The sequence below is a fragment of the Thermobia domestica genome, chromosome 3 (genome assembly GCF_964235325.1).
Source record: "Thermobia domestica chromosome 3, izTheDome1.hap1.1, whole genome shotgun sequence".
In the NCBI taxonomy this organism is placed as follows: domain Eukaryota; kingdom Metazoa; phylum Arthropoda; class Insecta; order Zygentoma; family Lepismatidae; genus Thermobia; species Thermobia domestica.
Genome location: NC_137456.1, coordinates 182,249,878 through 182,273,173, shown reverse-complemented (window position 1 = coordinate 182,273,173; position 23,296 = coordinate 182,249,878). Strand labels below are relative to the sequence as shown.

The 23,296-nt window shown below is 37.6% G+C and overlaps 1 protein-coding gene and 1 long non-coding RNA gene across 2 annotated transcripts in view; one reads left to right on the top strand and one right to left on the bottom strand.

Moving 5' to 3' along the window:
• Scgdelta (sarcoglycan delta) overlaps positions 1 to 23,296 on the top strand; it is a 589,315-nt gene that overhangs the window by 62,555 nt on the left and 503,464 nt on the right. The gene's annotated exons all lie outside the window — the stretch shown is intronic.
• On the bottom strand, positions 12,776 to 21,841 carry LOC145681555 (uncharacterized). Its single transcript, XR_014130811.1, has 3 exons — positions 21,746 to 21,841; positions 18,480 to 18,585; positions 12,776 to 12,993 (listed from the first exon to the last, which is right to left on the bottom strand). It is a non-coding gene; the product is annotated as an uncharacterized LOC145681555 (long non-coding RNA).

The following is a 23,296-nucleotide window of genomic DNA, read 5'->3' as shown; positions in this document are numbered from 1 at the left end:
TAGAGAAATAGCACTTTCAACATTCCATATGTAGCTTCAATTGCCCAAAGAATTCTTGTAATAACCCTAGTTATCATTTGCTTCTGCAGTGGGTAATTGTGATTTTTTGCCTTTAAATGCAGGCATAGGAACTTGACAACCTTTGTCCTCAATATAAGTTTTACAGGGTCTATATTTAAATCCATTGACTATTAATTTACTAATATAAAACATACAATTCTTATGTAGATGAGGGTTCTTGCCCCCCAAGAAAAATCGCACCAGATGATTATGATTGTCAATATTCCTTTTTTGGCGACAAATTCACATAATCACAAAGATTCATTGTTTCGTGTTTGTTTTAAAGTGACAAGGGTGTTCATTCCCAAATAAAATATTAAATATCAACAGTTTCACTATATCCCAAACTAGGGATGGGGGCGCCACAGACCATCAAATGGGACCTCAGTGAATTTGGCACTTTACGTGTGATTTCTCATTCACTCACTTCACAAATATATTAAAACTACATCAATAGCTGTTCTTTTTGCATTTGCTCCCTTATGGTTGGTTTTGACTAATTTTGACCATGGCGTACCCGTGATACAATTCTGGGAAAAAATATGTGATTGTAAGGTTAAAGCAACATCTAATTTTTTTCATAATTGTACTCGCAGACCATCATAAGTCAAAAGGGGCTCAAAATATTGAATCGGATTTTTTGAGGGGGGAAATGGTCGGGGCAGCTGTTATTTTTTTTCAGACAAAGCCCTTGTATACACCTACACATACATCCAAGTTTAAGCAAAATCGATCGAGCCATTCTTGAGAAATAAATTAATCCCAATTTTCCGATTTTGCGAAATTTCTTATGAACCAATGAGAGTTGAAGTTTGAAACGTGAGGAATTAGTGTATCTTGGGGGTACCTACATACCACCCTCTTCTTGTTCCAAGATTCATCTGGGACCATTTCACTATACTTATCCACTCACGCCCTTTCATATAGGGAAAAGTGAGGTATAAAGTAAAAAGAATTCAAAGAGACTATTCATCTGAATATTATTCTCTTTGTCCTGATGTCAGCAAAGTAGCACCTGGAGTGGGGAATGGCATTTGTTGAGGTCAGCAATGAAAGTCGATTCTGTCTATATGCAAGTGATGGTAGACTTTGAGTGCGACGTCGACCGGGATAGCTCCCAAAGTATGTTCGTGAAAGACACAATGGTCCCATCCCAGGTGTTATAGTGTGGGGTGTAATCAACTTCAACTTCCGTTTGCCTTTAGTGTTTGTGCATGGAACATTGTTAAGCGCCTCTTACGTGCAGCATGTTGTAGAAACTGTTCTACTGCATTTCCTGAGACTGGATTTTCATGTAGATGATGGCCGGCCACATACCTCTTCGTGCAACAGAACGCTGTTCTCTGGCAGCGAGATAATGGCCGTTCTCTGCAATGCATGTCAGTGTTTCCCTGGTCAGCGCGATCCAGACTTATATCCTATCGAGCCTGTATGGGGCATCAAGAGCCGACAACTGACTACTACTCCACGTCTACCTACAACTGTTGCTAACTTGCGCAACCAGGTCGAGCATGCATGGCAGAATGTACCACAACACCGTATTCGTTATCTCTATGATCGAATGCATCAAAAATCCGTGCCTGAATTGCTGTTCATGGAGGCTATACCTGATATTAATATAAGGATGGCAGTGCAATCGACGACAATCATTGACGTCTGTGAGAAATATTTCACCTTCATTCTCCCTTAATATATTTGATTACTAAGACTAAATGTTATGTTCTTCTCTTTTTCTTGGATTCTTCGATACCCAGATGTCTTTTGTAAATTCTGTTTTTTGTAAATGTTGTTATGTGTAGCGCATAATTTTGCTACAAAAGAGCATATCGTCGTAATCTTTCTTTACCGTGAAGGGAAATAAAATAAGCGTAAAAATAAGCTAAACTGTAAGGAAGAGCTTTTAATCAGTTATGTAAAATTAATGTAATATAATATCGTATGGGTGAGTGGATATGCACTTTTACTTTCAAGAATTGTACATTATATCATTCCTCTATGTAACCATTATTCACAACATAGGATGACAACACCTTATATACCATTCTTTTCTAAATTACCTCATTTTAAACTCACTCACATAGATTTCTTTCCCTTTGTTGGAACTATACGACTATCGATCCAGACGTATTAAGGAAACATATTCCGACCCCCACCCCTTCAGTACACAACTGCCCAGTCACACAGGCACACAAACAGATATTATCCCTACTCTGAGTTTTACAACGCACTTTTATAAAATATAAGTTGTTCTTATGGTTTTCTAAATTGAAAATAATGTTCGTCATAAAAAGTGCTCCTTTTTTGTACCTCAGCTATGAAATGTATGGTGACATATTCACAATTTCATAAACGCTATAATGGGAAAAAGGATGAGAATTATGTGTCAAGTTTTCTTGTTTTATTTTTGAAACTTTTTTCTTTATTCTTTTTTTTTTTTCACTTCGCATTCTCCGACTAAAATATGGATTCATTCACGTGATAAATTATGAATTACCTTAGATACTAACTGTACTAGCTGAAGAGTTGTTCTCTTTTCTTTTTCTTTTCTATTCTTTTTTTTTAATGTTTTCCAATAACAATATAAGGTGACCGCACTTATGTACAATTTTCTCGAATTGTGTTGTTGTATTCAATTTGTTAAAAGTCATCTACCAAAACTATAATACAAAATGTACTTTTCTAATAATATGCAAAAGCACTGTTCTTATAGGCCGCAGAATATGTCAGAAGATTTTCGGCTCTCTATATGTATTTGTAAATGTTATCATTTATTTTATCTTCCTTTACTTTGTACTAATTTGTATGCAATTTTCAGTGTGTATTAACCCTTGACTCTCTCATTTTCTCAGGAGTATAACTTAGAGCTCCAAGGGATGCAGTTGCAACCTTTTAATTTAAGATATATAGCTATAATTTACCAATGAACACTTTCATCACTATATATGAACACTTACATCACTATATATACTATATATGTTAAGGCTTTCACTTTTTTTGAGGGGTTTTAGTGGACAACTTAGTGACAAAGATGAATATGAAAAAAATGTATAAAGTAAGCCAGGTTGGATCTACAAAACGCTATTAGACAAATATAATAACTGTTTCCATACTTTTTTCTTATCTATATTATAAAATTGAAAGTGACTATGTTTGTGACTCTTAATCTCTTGAACCGCCCGACCGATCTCGATCAAATTTCCAACGTAGATGCGGTTCTGGCCTGGGAGTGTTTTTAGCTATTTACTTTGACATTAGAACTTAGGGGAGGGATCGGAGGGGGACATAGAAAAAATAAACAAAACTTAATAACTCTTGAACCACCCGACCGATCTTGATCAAATTTTCAACATATATGAAGTTCAAACCTGGGAAGTTTTTTATCATTTCGTTTTGACAGTAGATTTTAGGGGAGGGGCAGGGGAGAAGGGGAAATATATGAAAATGAATAAAACTTAATAACTCTTGAACCACCCTACCGATCTCGATCTAATTTTCAACATAGATAAGGTTTGGGCCTGAGATGCTTTCTTCATTTCACTTTTATAGTACACCGAAGGGGAGGGGGAGGAGGAGATATATGTCTAAAAAGTAAAAATAAAAGTGACTGTTTTTGTGAATTCATCACGTTTAAACCACCCAACCGATCTTAACCAAATTTTCAACATAGATGAAGTTCAGACTTGAGGTGGTTTTTATCATATCACTTAAACTGTAGAACTTAGGGGTGAGGGAGAGGAAGGGACAGATATGTAAAAATAAATAAAACTTAATAACTCTTGAACCACCCGACCGATGTCGATCAAACTTTCAACATACATAAAGTTTGGGCGTGGGATGTTTTCTTCATTACACTTTTACATTGCAACGAAGGGGAGGGGGAAATATGTGTAAAAAAAAAAGTAAAAATAAAAGTGACTGTTTTGTGACTTCATCACGCTTAAACCACTCGACCTATCTTTAAAAAAAATCAACATAGATGAGGTTCTGACCTGAGGTGGTTTTTATCATATCACTTTAACGGTAGAACTTAGGGGAGGGGGAGGAGAGGGTAGAAATCTATAAAAGCAAATTAAACTTAATAACTCTACAACCACCAGACAGATCTTGAGCAAACTTTCAACATAGATAGAGCTCGGGCCTATGATGATTTTGTCATTTCACTTTTACGGTGCAACTTAGGGGTGGGGGAGGGAGGAGATATATAAAAATCAATCTAAATATTATATAAGACTGAAAGTGACTATTTTTTTAACTTAATAACTCTTTAACTATCCGACCGATCTTAATCAAAGTTTCAAAATACGTGAGGTTCGGATCTGAAAACATACGTATAAATAAGAACTAATAAAACCTAATAACTTTTGAATCACCAAACCAATCTCGATCAAATTTTCAACATATATGAGGGTTGGGCATTGGGAGTTTTTTAGCGTTTCACTTTAACGAGCCAACGTAGCGGAGGGGAAGGGGAAGATGTATGTAAAAAAATGACTGCTTTTGTGACTTCATCACTTTTGAACCACCCGACCGATCTCAATAAATTTTCAGCATGCATGAGTTTAGGGGCAGGGATTGCTTTAGGCTATTCAGTTTGACGATGCAACGTAGGGGAGGGGGAGGGGGAGAGAAGTTTCAAAATGATCAAAAATGACCGATATTAGTATTTAATCCATAGTTTTCGGTGTCGATGAGAGAAACAGTGACACTACTGATGCTGTTTTGAATCCAAGTTCAGCCCTGATTGTTGGGAATGGGGAGGGTACAATTTAGGGGAGGGGGACAAACATTTAAAAATGATCGAAAATGACTAATATTAGTGTCGAATCCATAGTTTTAGGAGTAGCTGAGATTAACAGTGACAATTCTGATGCCGTGTGTCGCAGCAAAAAGAAGGGGATGGGGAGCTATATATAATAATAATTGAAAATGACCAATATTAGTGTTTAATCCATAGTTTTCGGTATCATTCAGCTGAACAGTGACATTTCCGATCCGGTTTAAATCTAATATCAATCCCGCCACTTGGGGAGGGAAAGAAAGAGATATATAAAAATGATCGAATATGGCCACTATCAGTGTCGAATTTAGTTTTCTGGATCCCTTAGATGAACAATGGTACTTTCGATCCCGTTTAATCCAAATTCAAACCCACACCTTGGGGGAGGAAGAGATTTTAAAAATCATCGAAAATAACCGATATTAGTGCTGAATCCACATTTTTTGAGGTCGCTGAGATGAACGGTTACACTTCCGATGCCATGGCTCGCAACATGGGGGTGGGGGAAATATATATATATATATATAAATGGTCAAAAATAACGGATACTACTGTTGAATATATAGTTCTTGCCGTCGTCGAAATGAACAGTAACACTTCTGATGCAGTTTAAATCCATTTTCAGCCCTGACACTTGGGGGTTGAGGAGGGATGACATACATTAAAATGATCCAAAATGAGCAATATCAGTCTGCATTTAAATTATTTATTTCAAACCAGCGAAGCGGGTAATATATGCTAGTAGACTAGAAATTTTGGTGATTTGATTTTATGACGTCATAATAATTACTCTTCTAAATATATGCACTATTATATGAAAGGTCTTGAAAACAAGTATTAGTTCTCCTAATAGTGTTTTGTACAAACTGTCTGGCTTGCTTTCTATACTTCTAATATTCTTCATTGTCTTTATATTATTCACTAATTTTAAAGAAAATAAAAAAGGAATGATGTTAGCGTAGAAGATTAATATGCATGATGCCAGTTCAATGGCAGGTGGGATACAGACTTTTCAGTGTTCACACAGCATCATTAGGCACTTGCGGACCGGGGAAAAAGACCTTCAGTCTGAAATGCTTTGGATTCAACTCCAGTAGTGTCTTTCAAATTTACTGACTGAAAGGCAGACGCTCCAACACTTTCATTTGAGGCATTTCGTTGCGAGGTATTTCTACAATTAGTTAAACGTAGGTTCAGTTCTTGAACAGAATAAACACCAGTGACTAGTCCTGAATTAGACATTATGATCCCGAATCAAGGCAGCAGTCTAGTGTGCGGAAAACAAGAAACTCATCACATCAAACACACACAAAAAAGAAGAAAAGTATTTTTGTTTCTTCAAAGAAGTTATTGTTGATTTTGTGCTTTGATATCCATGTAATAGTACTGAAACATTAGGTTTCAGATAAAGAAACTGTGAAGTGCTCTTGAAGGGAGCAATCCTTCCCCCTAAAAGAAAACTGCTTCATTAGAAATGATTTCTCTTGCGGTATAACTATAGGCCATCTGTGCAACAGCTGGCTATGTGAGGTTTGGAGAAAATTGGTGAGCTGTCTCTAGAGCATTCACCATACAGCTCAGACCTCGTACTCTAGAATTTCTTGGATTTTGTAACATTTAAAAAGGACTTGCATGGAAGGAAGTTTAGCATAGACCAGGAAGGAAAAGTTGCCACATCCACTATCTTACACCAACTCTCAGAAAGTGTTTTGCAACATGTGTTTGAGAAACTAGTACATCGCTGGTTACAATGTATATATTGTGAAGGACTTACTTCGAAAAGGAATGCCAAACCAACTCACTTTTCTGAGCCGAACTCCGAATAGCAATCTCAGCCCATGAATTTTCGGAATAGCCTTCGTAATTCCATCACCTATATACTGTATCTATGCTACGCAGCAACATAACTGAAATTTGGCGTGAATCAATGTGCTCGCGACGCTCTATTGCCAAATCTCAATGAGAGGTATGCTTTCACTGTACATGTAATGTGACATGTTGACCTCATTAAGAACATACTATGTTAGTTGAATCGGACTACAGCATCACACTGTTGGCAACGTTACTGCCAGTGGATTAGTAACCGTAAGAGCAGGGCTCAAGGCCGTACACCTGCCATGCATTATAGAAATAAATCCTATTTTCGCTTGGTATTTAAAACCCAATGGCGCTGAAGAACCTCCGTTTTTTAAAATCTAAGTCCTTTGACTATTATTGTTATAGACCCTATATATATTCCGTTAGTCCGTACCAGACCTTTAAATCGAAAACGGTCCGAGATATGTACAAACTGAAAAACACGTATCCCATTAGTTGCAAAGGACAACAGAGCGAAGTAAAAAGTTTCGTCCCAGGATCCCAGACGGGGTCAAACCCAAAATTGTCAAATGGAAAGAGGGGTCAAGTGTCAAGTGATATATCGCTTGAAAGCTCTTGTAAAAAGAAATAAGCTACAACAAGTCCCGATTCTCTACGATCACCCTATGCAAAATGGCGGCGGGTCAAAATGTCATCAAAATGTGCATTGAAAACAATATGGCCACCCCTATAAATATGAAACGGGCAGCCAGACGAAAAAACTGAAAAACAAGTGTCACATGATGTTCAAAGGACAACAGATCGAAGTAAAAAGTTTCGCCCCAGGGTCCCCCGCAGGATCCCCGACGGGGTCCAACTCAATATTGTCAAATGGAAAGAGGGGTCAAGTGGTATGTCGCTTGAAAGCTCTTGTAAAAAGAAATAAGCTACAACAAGTCCCGATTCTCTACGATCACCCTATGGAACATGGCGACGGGTCAAAATGTCATCAAAAGTTGCATTGAAAACAATATGGCCACCCCTATAAATCTGAAACGGGTAGCCAGACGTAAAAACTGAAAAACAAGTGTCTCATTATTTCAAAAGTACAAGATATCACGGTAACCAGTTCGAGACATTCAGGCAGGGCCCACCTACAAAATAGCAGTTGTTTGATTGTGCTGGAGGGAAGACCCTGAACATTTTGAACAGCTATATCTCCTTGGTAACATACTTTTTCCCGGTACAATACTACAGAGACTGTTCAGTTCTCTTTCATGACACTACTGAAAAGTGTTGTCTTGTCTCGTCTTGTAGTCAACACTGGTAATATACACAGTATGGAAATGGAAGCGCTATGGTGGACAGGTAAGCATATTATATTGAAACGTCTAACGTTGTTCTAAGAATTAATTTACCATCGCATAACGTACAAAGGATATATCATATTTGCCTTGGGGACGGCTGTTGTCCGTTATGTAACAGATGTGCACTTCACATAGCACGTTTTACATCACGTTTTACCGAAATTGTCGTCCATGTACAGCAAGACAACGGTCCAGACGACGATCATAATTATAGCTCACAGCTTCAAGCTCTGCCTCTCCTATGCTTCGAAATGCGGTCTTTATACGTTGCCTCATATCTTCTGGTGTAGTTGGTCTATTCGTGTAAACAAGCTCCTTGAGTCGACCCTACAAATAATAGTCCATGCATGTAAGGTCTGGAAAGCGAGGAGGGAAAGGAGTATTGGACCCTTTTCCTAACCAACGGTGCGGAAATAAAGTAATTAATGCACCTCTGCATATACGAGTAGCATGTGCTGGTCAACCATCCAATTGCATCCACATATTACGCCACACATGAAGTGGGATGTTTTCCAGCAGTTGCGGTAGATGTTCTGTCAAGAATTGATGGAACAGAGCCAACGTTAAATTTCCATCAATAAATCAGGGCCCAATTACATGTGTTCCAATGATACCACTCCACACATTGATGCTCCAACGTCTTTGTCGGTCGATCTGTAGTGTCCAGTGCGGATTCTCCGCAGCCCAATAATGCGCATTGTGTAGGTTGACATGACCATCACTTGTAAATATAGCTTCGTCTGTCCACAGCACGTACATACTGAAAAACGTTGGGTTTGTCCTCAATTTCTGACGGGCCCAATTACAAAACTGGAGGCGCTTATTGCGGTCGGCATCTGTTAGCACCTGGCACAAGGAAATATGATACGGGTAGCGTTTATGCTTCCACAGTATACGCAGTACACTTGTTTGACTAATTCCGCGATCCCGGGCAATATCTCTTGAGGATGCATTAAGACGTACTTCGACAGCAGCCAAAACATTAATAACGACATCGTTTTCATCTACAATTGGAGCATGTTTGTGACCCCCATATCGAGGAGGTATGTGCCCTGTTTGTTTCAGACGATTTGCTAACCGTCGAAGTACATTATGGGTAATTGATTGTCGCTGTGGGAACCTTGCGTTATAAATTCGGGCTGCAGCTCTATAGTTTTGCCTACATTACCCTAACACCATTAACATGTCAAATGCCTCGCCGTTCGTATATGGGATTGTTCCAATACAATGCTATCTTTAGCCGACATTAACACACGATATTAGGATAGTACGTGCCACCTTCTACAATGAAACGGAAGAATTCTAACACACACACACACACACAAACATACAACTCATTTCGTAGCGTGTATTACTTTTGCACAGCACAAGTACTTCACTACAATTCGTACTAACGACCCTTCAGGAAAGCCTGCTCAACTTACTGTGGAACAAACCGTATTCCAGCGTACCTCACATTCGTGCCTTTCAATTCAAGGTTGTCTGCGACTGTTTCTCTCGAAAGGCGTATGTTTTGTACAACAAACATAAACCAGCAAACAGCACAATAAGATGTGTATGTTTATCCCTTTCCGGATCCTGGCTTTTTGGGCTATTTTTTAGACTTTCAGTCAAGCAGCTACTGTATCGTCACTATTTATCCTAGGATCATGGTTCATACCTCATTCTCTTCAGAATAGAGCTGGCTTTCGAATGGTATCACTTGCATGCTCATACCGTATACCAGAAGCGGAAAAAAATGTCAAAGTGAAAATTTCGGAGGGAAAATTTTTTTTCTCGAACTTTGGCCCCCCTGGACCCCCCTGTGTGATCGTAGCCATCTGAAAAAATCTGATAAATAGTACTTGGTATACTGAATGTGTGTGCCAAATTTCAAGTTTCTATCTTGAATAGTAAGGGCGGGAGAATTTTTATCAAAAATTCCTGAGACATCCCTAATTACCCTAGGACTATAATCCGCCAATCATTCTCTTCAGAATAAAACTGTCTTTCATGCGGTACCATTCACATGTCTCCATCATGTATCTAAGGCGGGAAATTCCTGAAAAAAGGGATTTTTGGGGCAAATTTTCTTTTTTCAACTTTTGCCCCTCTGGACCCCCCTGTTTTTACGCAGAAATCGGAAAAAAAACTTCTGGTAAATACTACTAGGTGGACTGAATGTTTGTGCAAAATTTCAATCTTCTACGTGAAAAAATAAACCCGCCAGAAAAAATTTCCCTACCATGCCCCACTTTTACCCTATACAGAAGTATATTTGGATAAAAATTCACTGAGACGGCCCTAATTACCCTAGAATAATAATTCGGCCGTCGTTCTCTTCAGAATGGAACTGCCTTTCAGACGGTATGACTCACGTGGTCCTATCATGTATGTAAGGCGGGAGAATGACGAAAAACGGGATTTTTGGGGTAAAAAATCCCTATTTTTACCCCTTTGCCCCTCTGGTTCCCCCCTGTTTTAGCACTGACATCGGAACAAAAAATCTGGTAAATACTACTCGGTGGACTGAATGTTTGTGCAAAATTTCAATCTTCTACGTAGAAAAATAAGCCCGCCAAGAAATATTGAACATACGCTTAGAAAATGAGAAAAGAAATTTTTGACTTATGACGTCATCACCTCCTATATCTGGACGCAGGACGGTCTGAAACCATACGTAATGTCTTCTGCAAGGCCTCTGGACTTGAAAAAAAAACCGGACGTAAAAGTTTAAATAGAAGAGAAATAACGCAATGTACCATGAAAATTGCATATGGTACAAATTGTACCATAGGATCCCGAAAAGGTTATTCATTTCGGTATTTCATTTGACGTTATACGTTTCACGACATTAATGTCTCATGAATTTCACTTTTACACGACGCATAGGGAAGAAAAGGGCAGGTAAGGACAGGGCTGGAATCTTGCGTCAATCCCATTATTCGCCTGTTGTTACTGAGGAACACTGAGCTTAAGATAGGTATACAGACCAACCAGGCTGTGATATCATTCAAACCTAGGTCGGGAATTGGGGGGAAAATGCATTCTCGAACGGAAATAACACAATAACGCGGAGAAGGTCGCAACGTGACACTCGGGGATTGGCAAGATTTATACGTCATTGGATAGCACACGGCAAGTCCAGAATACAGATCTAATTATACCGCCGTTTTGGGTTCTGGGCTGAATGTGGGCAAATGGTGCAAAACAACATGTCCCAAGGGAATGTTCCATATAATTGCTGTACCCTGGAGAGTTATGGTGAGCATCATGGAAACAAATCATCGCGTAGTGCACACAGCCAAAATACTTCGTCCGTTGCACTAGCCAGTCGGGAGGATACAGTGTTCAATTTCCTTGATCCCATAGTGTCGGAGGTCTGGGAGGGGAGAAACCACCCTAAGAAGCAACATCACAACTACCGACAAAGGGCTTTCAAACACACATCCTGCACTGTTAAAAATACTTACTTAAAAATGAGTAAAATTGACTCAAATTTGAGAACATTGTGTTCTCAGAATAGCTCCGAATACATTGTTCTCAAAAGTGAGAAAGTGTGGGTGTTCAAAACATAAGAACAATATGTACTCAAATTGAGTAAATTTTACTCACTTTTGAGTAAAAATTCTCTTAAAAGCGAGATAAAATATTCTTAAATAAAATGAGAAACTGCTATTTCTCAAAAATAACGAGAACATATTTTCTCAAAAATGAGAAAGTTAACCGTAAAAGGAGATGAATGTAATCAACATTGAGAAACTCTTTGTTCAAAAACTAGTAATGCTCTCCTCACAATTGAGAACATGTATACTCAAAAGTGAGTAGAAAAGTATTCGAAATGCTCAGATAGCCGCAAAATTGAGAAACACACGTTCTCAAAAATTGAGAATATTTCCTCTCAAATTTAAGAAAAACTCTTCTCAAAAATGAGAAGGTTTTTTTTTTAAAAAAAAAATGAGTAAAAAAGTACTCAAAAATGAGATTTTATTAGTATTCAAAAATGAGAAAAAAGTACTTATTCTGCTGCCTTGCTGGCACAGGGAAGGTTTCCTGGAACTAGAAAGGTAGATTACTCTCACACTGCACTGGACAATTTATAGTAAGTACGCCTTCTACACATTAATATTGAAGTTAAAACAGTTTCCTCTTAAAAGTTGGAAAATAGAAATCAGTTTTTGAAAAAATACGAGTACTTCAAAAATTACTTCTATTTCCCAGCTTTGAAGATGAAAATGTCTAACATCAATATTAATGTGTAGAAGGAGTACTTACTATAAATTTTTTAGTGCAGTGTGAAATTCATCTACCTTTGTAATTTTGGGGAAGTTTCCCTGTGCCAACAAGGCAGCAGAATAAATACTCCCCTTCCTATTTTTGAATACTAATATAATCTAATTGTTAAAGTACTTTTTTACTCAATTTTGAATCTGCAAGGTTACATTTTTATGCTGATACCTGTTGTTTCCATAAGCATAGATGAGAATTTTAATTTAATCAACACACAAGCTCCTTGTAACTTAAACTTTTCGTGATGTTGGTTTGCGTAGTTTTAAACAAGTAAGCCTGATATGGTGGACAAATTTTATGTGCACTGGTTTTCTCGATGTATTCTCGTTTCCTCCTACTTTCTTCGTTGCATCACTTCATTATCATTGCCTTCTCCTTTAGCCTTGAAACATAATCATGCGACGTTACACACACACACACACACACACACACACACACACAAACTTAAATGTATATATATTAGTTTCATTTTGATTAAAGGAAAATATGTTTGTACATTGTATTTTTTATTTGTCAAATAATAAACTAAGTCTATACATGAGCACAATTTTTATAACAACTTAGATAAGACAATGAGGATACATGAACCCTCTGAATATGCCTACAAAGTACTATGACTGATGTATGCATTCGTTGGAAAACAGTCTGTGTCGACTGCCAATGGACACGAGATCCTCCCAGAAGTTTTTCATTTGCTATAAATGTGTCTATGCCTTCATCTCCCTGGAAACAAAGAGATTGTGTAATTAGTGACAATAGAAATAAAAATAAAATGAAATACTTATAAATCTTATTCGTGTATGGCGATATCTCGAATAATATTAGTGTTGCTACGTTCTAATTTGAATTAGTATCAATTGAAATACGATAATATAGACTCTGGTAAAGACAGTAAAGAGAATTACGCAATATTTCTTCAATTAATATTGAAACCAGAAGTTGTAGTAGATCTACCATTTAGTGTTTTAGCAGAGTGATTAGAGTGGAAATGGAATATATTCTAGGGACGCTTAATCGATTAAAAAATATACAATGTGAGATTACTGTGTATGCTCTATAGTGATCAACGTTAACCGGAAATGGTTTATTTCTATCATTACAAGTAGGTGGATCACATCCATTAACGAACTCCTCCAAGATAATTATCTAGCTGTTGATTGCAGAAAACAATTTTAAAATTATCTTTTGTTGAAGAGTTATTGAGCGGTGTAACGGACGTACTAAGCCAGAGGTGTTTACCCTTGCGAGGATGGCCCTCTCGAGGGCATCCTCCCCCTCAAATTCTCTCTCAACCATAATGACGCGAGGGCGATGACAAGCTTGGACAGCGAGGGCGAGGGCCAACTGTCACTGTCAGGGCTAGAGCGAGGACAAATTCCCAACACGAAGGGCGAGAGCGATGGTCAACTCTCTTCGAAGGTGAGGGCGAGGGCCAATTCACTGTGAGCATGAAGGTGAGTGAGGTCGGAGTAAAATGAACACCTATGGTACTAACATTACAATATTATATATATCCCACTTGCGTGATCCTAATAAACATCAAATGAAAGACTTAAGACCTGACTCGTCTATGGCGATCTTTATAATAATAGTAGGGTTGTCACGTTCTAGAAGGATTAATATCAATTGAAATAAGATTATAAAAATAAGAAAATTGAAAGGTAACCAAAAACATTTCGATCTGTTTCATCTATGCAAGACAAGGAAACAATAAACCTGAAAATTAGTCATTTCTGCTTATGTGTGACGGAAAAAAAAAACATCAGTGGCGTCTTTTAGCGGAGCTTCCTGAATCAATGCTTGTTCTGTCACACTTAATACATTTAATCAAAGTCGAACAGAAAGGCTATGAGTCACCAACTTAAGTAAAATCATCTGATCAGTTACCTTCAGTGTTTCCCTTCCAGGAAAAAAAAAGAAAAAGAAAGAAACAATGAATCACACCACAAATTCTAAGTTATATAAAATTTCACCGTTATTCGATTTCTACTTTTTTAGCAATTGTTAAACAAATTACTAGAATGCTTTGAGAACACTAGCGTAACTAAGAATGCATGCCCCCCTCCATCCGCGAAAATGTCAAAAGGGCTCTTCCTGTTTCTACGTTCATGGCACACGTACAATTTATACAGTAGTAGAGTTATTTTTCCACCTAGTCAGACACTACTGGCTAATATACAAAAATTGCACATTATTATTATTATTATTATTATTATTATTATTATAAAGCAATTACATGGGACTAAAAAGTTTCTTAAAATAAATAACTTCTAGGAATTAGGAATTAGATTTCTGGGCTGTCGGCATCTAAGGCCACGTTAGCCCATCCCGTATGAAGGATGACGTCCCTCAGCGAGCCCACTGTACGATGAAAGGGAAGGAAGAAAGGATTGGGAAAGGAAGGAAGCAGCCTGGGACCATTATATTAGGTACCTCCATCCCGGCATTTGAATGGTATGAATGAACGAAACCCAAGAAAAACTTCACTCAAGATGGCAGGTCTGAAAAAGCTGTTACACTCTTTCGGCCGAGTGTCCCCACCAGGAGTCGAACCTGGGACCGCTCACCTCAAAGGCAAGAGCAGAAATAATTTCTTCCTAACGTTCACATTACAACTAACATATGAAAACTCGTCAAAACTTGTGGAACTTGCTCACATATTTCTAAACCGGCGTTTTCTTTTTTTATTTTTCTTTTTTTTTTCGGAGAGTAATTCGCTGACTATTTCTCAATATCAACGTGGTGCCATTCTTCGCTTTCAGTGCTCAGGATTGGCAAAGGGCTCAACCAATGCCGTAACTTTTGCGGGGGAATGGGGAAACTCCCCCCCCCCCAATTAAGCTTCCAGTTGTTTGATAGGATTCATTTGAGTTAAAACTTTGTTGCTTTGTATGATGTGATATGAACAGGAACTTATAAATAAAGCTTGGAATAGGTTTACCACATAACAGGAAAAAAAAAAATGAAACGAAAATGTGTTCCGAGCCTCATTCAGTAAAATGTGTCCTATTAGAGCCCCAGACAAAATATATATTTAGTAAGGCTTTCAACATATTGTCTCATTTAGTTAACTTGTGAAGCACCGTACTATTTTCAAAAGCATTGCAAATAATTTAAGATGTTTCTGCTGCCCCACTATCTGAACGAAATACATTCCTTTAAGATGTAGCATATATGTAATCTGGATCTTACTTTAGTAAACCATCAACTGGCGCCCCAAGAAATATCGAACACGTTTAGTAAGGATTTCACTTCAAATGCCATCATTATTCTAGGGGGCCTCAACTTGACATATTTTAGGAGGTCTAATTAATGTTTGGTCTTCCAAGAAAAAGCCCAAGTTACGGGGCTGAGCTCAATTTCATCTTCGACCTTGTTCTATGAATATAAAGTTTGATGGCTTTTAGTGTACTGAATGATCGCTCAGGATTGACTTCGTCAGAGGCACAGTGAGATACAGTTGCAAAGAAGTACACAAATCCAGAACACTACTAACATAGGAAGTTATCTACGACTAAATAATTCGCTAATTAATTCCAAGTTAAAATTTCACTAAATTGTTTCTTCACTACTCATCGGAAACTTGTTATTTGTTGCAACAAAAGGCGATACATTTTCCGAGTAGAATTCACTAAATCTATTATAGCTGGTTCCGTGATTTCTTTTTCCTCTAAGTAGAGTACTCTTGCAGTAATATGAAACCTGCAAAGTGCTTTTGAATGGTGTTGAATTTCAGTTTAGCGTCCCTTTCAGCAGCGAGGCTATGTGAGACGTGGACCTACTGATTAACGTGGAATCCGAACCACATGAGCTCCCGCCGGGAATCGAACCCGGGTCTCCCGCGCCAAGAGCGCGTACGCTAACCGCTTAGCCACGGAGGAACTCTGCAAAGTGCTTTTAACATCCAAACATTATAAAGTTATACTCCGAAACTTAAATACCGGGAGCCTGTTAGTTACGCCACTGCTTGAGAATACAGATTCTTTATTCTTGGCTGGTTTAAACCAATATTTAAAGCAGGTGGTTTTTTCAAAAAAACCAACTGGTTTAAACCAAATAACGAAAATGTTCGTAAGAGTGTAACTGTTTGTAAAATCTTGATGAACACACATTTGTGGGTTATCACGTTTCACTCCCGTATATTATTCGTATTATATTCAGACCTAAATTCCCCATTCATTACTCAAAAAGATTATACTACAAAAGCAACTTTTTTTTATGTAAGTTTATAAATGTTTGTTTTGTGATTTTTTTTTTGTAGTTATTATTGTTATGTAATTGCAATCAAAGAAACATTCTAAATATTGTTTTGTTTACTATTGATAAAATACGTCGAAATGCCGTACTTTGTGTGTGTGGGGGGGGAAGGAGGGTCATACAGACCCCACGAGAGGCATTTAGTGAAATGAGAAGTATCTTCGATATCTATTTATGTATAAATGAGTCTGAGCCAAAGTGGACTCAAATAATTCGTATCTTTGTGATATGCAAATTAAGTCGTTGTATTTCTTTAATTTGGACCAATAAAAGTCGTTGTTAACTAACTTGAATTAAATTAGTTCGTCTGTACTCCGTAGTACTTTGAAATTGTCCATATGTAATTCAGTATAATGGTTTCACTTGTGCACTGTTTATCTTTTTGTCCTTCTAAAATGACTCTTGAGAGCTATATTAAGAAGCATGTAAAGATCAGTACAACGTATTTTTATCCTTCGTGAGTGAGTCGGCAGACGTATCGCATTTGCGGCCAATTAGTCCTGGTTCCGAGTTCAAATGGAGGACAATTTTTCTCGGATGTAACTCGAGAAGCAGTTTTTATTCCGCTTTAAGCTTATGTGACCCCTTCCAGCATAACCCGGCTGTTGCATAATAACATCAAGGCGAAACAAACTTATTTCTGTCCATATATGATATGAATATATAGAGCAAATTATTTAAACCAAATAAACCTGATTTAAACCAAAAAAACCTGGTTTAAACCAAAACCCGTTTTTTTTTCAATAAAAGCCATGGTTTTTGCCAACCCTGCTACATATACAGATGACGTTAGAACCATCCATTAGTATGCAAATCAAATTATTTATAAAACCATCCTTCTATTAATATATTTCCAAAACGTATAACCTGGAAAGTAAATGTATGAACTCTGTAATTATGAAACTATGCCTACAATTGAACGATAATGGACATATTCCTAATCAGGAAGGTATACAAAAATTATGTGTCCCAATGACATATTCGTGGCTCCTGTAAGGTGCCGGCCTTCTCCTTATTATTTTAGCTCCTTTCTTACGTATGATTACACCTTGTGGCAGTAGAAATGGAAGCAAATGTAGTGCGCAATTGATTGCTATAGAGAGAAAATATGACTAAGTCAGTATATAATAATGTTTGGAATTAGTAGATATTGCTATTGTCTGCCAAAATATTTTTTGAAGTACAATGTAAATCACACTAAATTAGTCAAAAACTACTTCTATGAGTTGAAATAAGGTTTTACGTAAAGTGTACTGCTTTTTAAAGCCCTAGACAATTGTTATACTCCTTAGCACAATGATGGGGAAACATTTTGGGCCGCAGGCTAAAGAAAAACGAAAAAAATATAGGTGGGCCAATATAATTAAAAAAAAAAACAACAGTGATTGTATCACTTGTAAAACCAAGCTCTATTAATACTCGAAAGATCATGAAGGGGAATGTGATAAATGGTATTGTGAATGCATTTTTAAACATTTCTCATAATTTGGCTGGAAGTATAATCCACTGATTCTCAGAAGTGAAGTTATATTCGTCAGGTAATGAATCACGTCGTGGGCTGGGTGGAAACGTTTAAGGAGCTACATCTAATCCGCGGGCCATGCTTTGCCCATCACTGTCTTAAGACGTGAAGATAATAAGCCAAAGATGTGCAATTTTGAGTTCATGTACGTTTATTTAAAAGGTATTACGTGTTTCAAAATACTGACTTATTTTTACTTTTCAAAGTAAAGGATATAAAAGCTACTATTTGCTGCGATTGAATTATAACAATAAAACAATGTTTGTGAATAGACACTATAAAAAGATAATGTAAAGAAAGAAAAAAAAAAAAACAAATGGGTGCTTTGCCAGAAGTAGGGTTGTGTTGATGACAAATAGACTCTTGTGTACATATTTATACATGCAACCTGAAATATGATAAATATACACGAAAACTTGATCTTACTCACCAAGAACTTTCTCTAGCGAAACCTTAAAGAAAATTATCACTGCCAAACAGATGACATTGAAAACAGACTCTGTCGCGCCGAACAAATTTTTAAATTCAGCATCCATCTGAAATATAAAGATTTAATTGTTATACAAATATATTCTATTAAATAATATATTTTACCTTTTTCTAGTCATGAAGTTCCAAAGTAGTTCATTGTCATAATGTTTTACTGCAATGTTAGAAATGCGCATACATGAATAATGTGAAGTAGCAATTAGACTCTTCTTCAGGCAAAGTAAACTATGATAAAACCAGGCAGATCGTGCTGTTACTGGTTGTACGTACAACTAATAAGTCAGATATTCCCGAAATTAGTATGATAAATTTTTACCTAATAACATTTAGTTTTATATTAATTTGGAAATAAAGGAAATGGGGGAATGAAGAAGTGGGAGGAAACGGGAGAACTCCGAGAAAACCCACGGTGTTTGTCTACTACAAAGTTCACTTGGCGGAAGTTGGGATCGAACGAAGAACACTATGCACCACCTCGGCCCTTGGTAAGACGGATTCAAAAGCACTGTACTGTCAGATTCATATCCTGACTGAAATGTACCAGTATAAAGTCCTAGCATTGTACGGACAAGACATTAACCAGGTTGAACTGCACCAATCCAAAGAATCTAACCAGACGGTAAAGGGAGACAGTGATGGATGAGACGTATGAATAATAATACAAAAATAGGTACAATGAAGGAATTGACATGAAACTCAAAAAAACTAACCTTCTGTGCAACTCGCATACCTTCATTTTTCAGGCTCTCACACTTCCCAATGAGTAACAAAACCAACACCCGTGTTAAACAATAAGTAATTCAGCTGAAACAGCCACCGTAGTGTTCGTAGTTTGAGGGAAAGTTCCCTAGTCTAGGGAAATTTCATAGGTAAATTTAGCAAAAAGGAAAAAAGGGAATTTTTCGATAAAACGTGAAAAATTCAGGGGAATTCTCTAGTTGACTGATTAACGAACATCACTACTTAAATTGTTCTTTGTTATTCAGAAATAAACCAATATAATTGCAATAGTTTGTGTGTGCTGCAAGTAGCATAATTTGCACCCATTGTTAGCTAGTGGGGTGCACGGTGGCTCGTGGGGAGCGCTTACCTCAGGTGCATGGTTTCCTTGGTACGATTTTCACCCAAGCAAGCTTGTGATAAACAACATTGTGTTCGTGGATTTTGTCGAGGTACTCCCGTTTCCTCCCACTTTCTCATTCTTCCATCATCATTCACTTGCTTTAATCATCGTCTCCCTTAACCTAAAGGCATAATCATGGGATGTTAAAGTGAAAGATTTCACTACATTTCATTTTGTTGGCTGTGTGTATACTTTTGAAAAAAAAAAGTAAAAATAGAAGGAAAAAGTAAATGAATAAAACAAATGTGGTTGGTAGCAGAAGCGTCATTTCACATTTTGCTTGTGGGAGGGCAAGACCCCTTGATATAAGAAAATTGTGCGTTTTTCACTGACTACTATTCTACTCAAAAAGTCTATATAAATCTCAATCTCAGGGGGTGCAATTACCCCTCCCTGCCCCCTAAATGACGCCACTGGTGGTAGTTCCCTTAATATAGCTAAATTAAAATTATTACATAACTTCTGTTATAAGTATTGGACACTCAACAAACAACGGAAAATTTGACAAAGTGAAAAGACAGTCGAGGGAAATTTTCTTAAAGAAACCTACGAACGGCCTATGTTTAGCAGAAGGGGTCCAGCTCTTTTCTCTAAAAAATGTTTCTATTTTGCTAATTTCTGTTGACATTTGGTTAGTTTAAGGTAGGGTTGGTTAGTTTAAGTTAGGTTAGGATAGTTTAGGTTACGTTAGGTTAGTTTAGTTTATGTTATATTAGTGTAGGAGTCCCGCATAATTTTCCAAAAAATGATAGAATTTCGCTTATTTCTACCAATATTACGTTAGCTTAGGTTAGTACAGGTTAGCTTACGTTCGTTTATGTTTGGTTAGGTTAGATTTGGTTACGTTACGTCTCAGTACTTGCATCATTCATTTCTCCTGTAAATTTTGTGTTTTTTACGTGCTTCTGGACCCCTTGTACTAAACATACTCCCTACGAACAGTGCCACCAGGCTCGTCCTGCACTGACTCGGTTAGATAGCATTCATGCTTTTTTATTGCCACCTAGCACAAGTTCGTTCGTGTTTATGCCATACGTCCATACTGTATTTACATCGAGCTCTTCTGAAGTTAATCTGTATGTAGTACTGGAGCTTCTTATTTAGTGCTGCTAAAAAAAAAGAACTTTAACCCAACCTGAGAATGTAAGAAATGTGTCAAAACTTGATAGAACAGTCTGCTCGAGTAATGCCTATGTTTTTATTACATTGTAGCTTTTATGCAACAGATACGGAATCCGTATTTATATGGCAATCGTAAAGGAATTGCAATTTTTCAACTAATACTTCTGGTGGTCCCTTGAAATTTTATCTGTGCAAGTGAGCAGGCCGGTAGCCAGCCCAAAAATGTAGGGGGGGGGAATCCAACCATATTATAGTTCATTTGCAAGTTTACCGTGAACATTTTAGGCAGGCAGTAAAAATTTAGGAGCCCGACCCCCTAGACCCCCCCCGCGTGGATACGGGCCTGCAAGTGAGGGCAAGGTTCTAGATTACTGGTCCCCCTTCCCATTGAGCAATAATAAAGACAGAAAACGTGCCCTGCGGGGCTCTAACCCGCCTTCACTCGCTAACGCTCGCTCGGCAATACTGTGTAGATTAAATGTATAAACTTTAGTAGAGAAAGAAACCAACCCAGCTACTAACCTACATGGGGGACCAGTAATCTAGAACCTTCCCGCAAGTGAGTTTTTTCATGTCACCCACCACAAATCTTTTAGGGGACAATAAGAAGGAAATTGTTAAAAGAATTGTATTTTTCCAACAGTTATTTAGAGTGCAGCGCCAAAAGTAAACCTGCACGCCCCAATTCACAAAAAAAAAAAAAAAAAGAATGTAAACCATTTACTGAATATATTGGAAAGTCGCATATCATTAACACAACAACTTTGTCTAAGATATAGAATGCCCAGAAGCATAGAGTGAGGCTTCCGGGCATTCTATCTGGGAACCAGTACCTAGAAGCATTACTCATGATTTTCGAAGGAAAATAATGGATTGTCGTGATTAATCGTCAATCGATTATCGCACACAAGCAATGTTGCATTCACACTTAAAACTAAATTCATGTTGCTAGCAGTACTTACCTGCGAAATCCTCTATCTTCTTGTCTTATAACATATTGTTAATAAATAAACAACACTGTTTTGAATGATCTCCATGTTGCCTGCCTTCTAACTTTCTCTTTATCCATCCGCTAAGTAGTTCCTCCATCAGCCAGAATGAGAACATATAGTTCAGGATTATAAAGGACTTTTGTGCTCTTATGTTAGCTTGTTCGTACTTGTTTTCCATAGTCTTGCATTTGCAAACTGTCTTTTATATCTCACGATATTCAATGATATATTTATATCATAAAACAATATTTTTTAAGACTACATTATTACTCGTTTTTGAGAACCAGTCTCTGACTCAAATATGCAACTAAATTTCCTCATTCTCATTTTTTGAGTTATTTTCTCCTCAAAATTGAGACTAATTTACTTAATTTTTTTTTGAGTAGTAAAATGTATTCATTTTTGAATAAATCATTTTTAACAGTGTGTGCGGACACCAAGCTCAAGATCTGGGAAGAGCCCCAGACTTCTTACAAAACAGATGCAGGAAACATTAGTAGAGTCTGCTTGCATCCTTCTCCATCTCGAAGAATTCTGTGCAAGCAAAGTGAAAACAGTTGTTTTCTCCCTACCGACTAGTGTCATTGCCTCAATATTTCGGCTGTGTGCACCACTCGCTGATGTGTTTTTATGAAAAACACAAAAACTCTCCAGGGCTACCGGGCACTGTCCAGCAATTTTACCGTCAATTCCACTGGAATATGTGTTTTTTCACATTTATTTCAATGCAACTTTTGATGACATTTTGACCCGCCGCCATGTTCCATAGGGTGATCGTACCGAATCGGGACTTGTAGCTTCTTCTTCTTCTTCTTCTTCTTCTTTTCTTTTCTTTTTTTTTTACAAGAGCTTCCAAGCGATATACCACTTGACCCCTCTTTCCATTTGACAATTTTGAGTTGGACCCCGTTGGGAACCCTGCGGGGGACCCTGGGACGAAACTTTTTACTTCGATCTGTTGTCCTTTGAACATCATGTGACACTTGTTTTTCAGTTTTTTCGTCTGGCTGCCCGTTTCATATTTATAGGGGTGGCCATATTGTTTTCAATACACATTTTGATGACATTTTGACCCGCCGCAATTTTGCATAGGGTGATCGTAGAGAATCGGGACTTGTTGTAGCTTCTTTCTTTTTACAAGAGCTTTCAAGCGATATATCACTTGACCCCTCTTTCCATTTGACAATTTTGAGTTGGACCCCGTCGGGGACCCTGTGGGGGGCCCTGGGACGAAATTTTTTACTTCGCTCTGTTGTCCTTTTCAACTAATGGGATACGTGTTTTTCAGTTTGTACACATCTCGGACCGTTTTCGATTTAAAGGCCTAGTACGGACTAATGGAATCACCCGATATATATCGGGTGTTGCAAAATAAGTGTTACAGCTCTTGGGAGGTGACTCCTGCCACTGAGACAAGAAAAAAAGTTCGCTTGAACTTTCGGTTCGCTGATGTGTTCGGATCTACAAGGTGTTGAAAGCGTGGGAAAACGACTTTTGGACGCCAATAGTTCGGGAACTATC